Raw genomic sequence first — 2,807 nt, forward strand, 5'->3', positions numbered from 1 at the left:
ATGATGCATTGCATTATGCTTGGAAAAGAAGTGGAGGTGCATCATGTGATTGCTTGTGAGATCTACACAATTGCAAATAAGAATTCCACTGAAGCCAAATTGGCTTATCCAAGCTTGATTTCCTTGCTCTGTAAAGAGGCTGGGTGAAGATGGAGTGGATGAGTTCATACCCATTGAACACCCAATCACCAAGAAGTCAATGGAAGGACAAGTGCAAGACAACTCCATCAAGAGGAGGGCGCAGGAATTCCTCCCTGAATTCCCAAGAATTGACTACTGGTCCAACCTAGAAGCATCTATTAACAAGTTGCAAGAGACTATGGAGCAACTGAAGGAAGAACAGCAGAATCAGAACTGCATGCTCTGCAAATTGCTGAAGGAACAAGAGAAGCAGGGGCGTGAAATTCAAGAGTTGAAACGCCAAAAGCTCTCCTCTCAAGCTGAGGGAGCATCCACTTCTCAAAATCAAGGTTGTTGAGTTCTAACTCTGTGAAAACCTCTATCATTAGGAGCCTATGTTTGTGTTTTTTTTATTTCTATTTGTTTTTTTTAGTTTCATCTTATATCTATATTTGAGTCTTGTTCTTAGTTCATAATTAATAAAATTTAAGTTTATGCCTTAAAGCTATGAATGTCCTATGAATCCATCACCTCTCTTAAAAGAAAAATGCTCTAATCACAAAAGAACAAGAAGTACAGGGTTTCGAAATCTATCTCTGAAAACTAGTTGAATTAGTTTGATGTGGTGACAATACTTTTTGTTTTCTGAATGAATGCTTGAACAGTGCATATGTCTTTTGAATTTGTTGTTTTAAGAATGTTAAAACTGTTGGCTCTTGAAAGAATGAGGGGAAAGAGAACTGTTATTGAGGATCTGAAAAATCATCAAATTGATTCTTGAAGCAAGAAAAGCAGTGAAAAAAAAAAATTCGAAAAAAAAAGGAAGAAAAAGAAAAAGAAAAGAAAAAAAAAAGAGAGAAGGAAATAAAGTTGTGATCCAAGGCAACAAGAGTGTGCTTAAGAACCCTGGACACCTCTAATTGGGGACTTTAGCAAAGCTGAGTCACAATCTAAGAAGGTTCACCCAATTATGTGTCTGTGGCATGTATGTATCCGTGGTAATACTGGAAGACAGAGTGCTTTGGGCCACAGCCAAGACTCATACACAGGCTATGTTCAAGAATCAATATACTTAACTAGGGGAATCAATAACACTATCTGAGTTCTGAGTTCTTATAGATGCTAATCATTCTGAACTTCAAAGGATAGAGTGAGATGCCAAAACTGTTCGGAGGCAAAAAGCTACTAGTCCCGCTCATCTAATTGGAGCTATGTTTCTTTGATATTTTGGAGTCTATATATATTCTCTTCTTTTTATCCTATTTTGATTTTCAGTTGCTTGGGGACAAGCAACATTTAAGTTTGGTGTTGTGATGAGCGGATATTTGTACGCTTTTTGGCATTGTTTTTAGTATGTTTTTAGTATCTTTTAGTTAGTTTTTAGTATATTTTTATTAGTTTTTAATTAAATTCACTTTTCTGGACTTTACTATGAGTTTGTGTGTTTTTCTGTGATTTCAGGTATTTTCTGACTGAAATTGAGGGTCCTGAGCAAAAATCTGATCCAGAGACTGAAAAGGACTGCAGATGCTGTTGGATTCTGACCTCCCTGCACTCGAAGTGGATTTTCTGGAGCTACAGAAGCCCAATTGGCGCGCTCTCAACGGCATTGGAAAGTAGACATCCTGGGCTTTCCAGCAATATATAATAGTTCATACTCTGCCCAAGATTTGATGGCCCAAACCGGCGCTCAAAGTCACCTACAGAAATTCCAGCGTTAAACGCCGGAACTGGAATAAAATTTGGAGTTAAACGCCCAAACTGGCATGAAAGCTGGCGTTTAACTCCAGAAAAGGTCTCTACACGAAATTCCTTCATTGCTCAGCCCAAGCACACAAGTGGGCCCGGAGTGGATTTTTCTGTCATTTACTCATTTCTGTAAACCTTAGGACACTAGTTTACTACTTATAGGATCTTTTGACATTGTATCCGAACCTTATGACCCCATAACATTTTGTACACGTTTCTTTCCACAGTATGAGCCTCTAAACCCCATGGTTGGGGTGAGGAGCTCTGCTGTCTTGATGGATTAATGCAATTACTACTGTTTCTTATTCAATCATGCTTGCTTCGATTCTAAGATAACACTTGTTCTTAATCCGATGAATGTGATGATCCGTGACAATCATCATCATTCTCAACCATGAATATGTGCCTGACAACCACCTCTGTTCTATCTTATTGATAGTTATCTCTTGGGTTCTTTAATCGGAATCTTCGTGGTATAGGCAGGACCTGATGGCAGCATTCAAGAGAATCCGGAAGGTCTAAACCTTGTCTGTGGTATTCTGAGTAGGATTCAATGATTGAATGACTGTGACGTGCTTCAAACCTGTAACCTACTGGGCGTTAGTGACAGACGCAAAAGAGGGATTCTATTCCGGTAGGGGAGGGAACCAAACCGGTGATTGGCAGTACTGTGACAGAGTGCGTGCATTAGCTTTCACTGCGAGGATGGGAGGTAGCCATTGACAACGGTGAAACCCTACACGAGCTTGCCATGGAAGGAGACTTGCGTGTTTGGTGAAGAAGACAGTAGGAAAGCAGAGATTCAGAAGATGGAGCATCTCCAAAACCCCAACCTATTCTCCATTACTGCAAAACAAGTAACCATTTCATGTTCTTTTGCTTTTCACAATCAATCCTGATAATTTCTGATCTCCTGACTAAGATTTACAAGATAACCA

The sequence above is a fragment of the Arachis stenosperma genome, chromosome 7, assembly GCF_014773155.1.
Source record: "Arachis stenosperma cultivar V10309 chromosome 7, arast.V10309.gnm1.PFL2, whole genome shotgun sequence".
Taxonomy (NCBI): domain Eukaryota; kingdom Viridiplantae; phylum Streptophyta; class Magnoliopsida; order Fabales; family Fabaceae; genus Arachis; species Arachis stenosperma.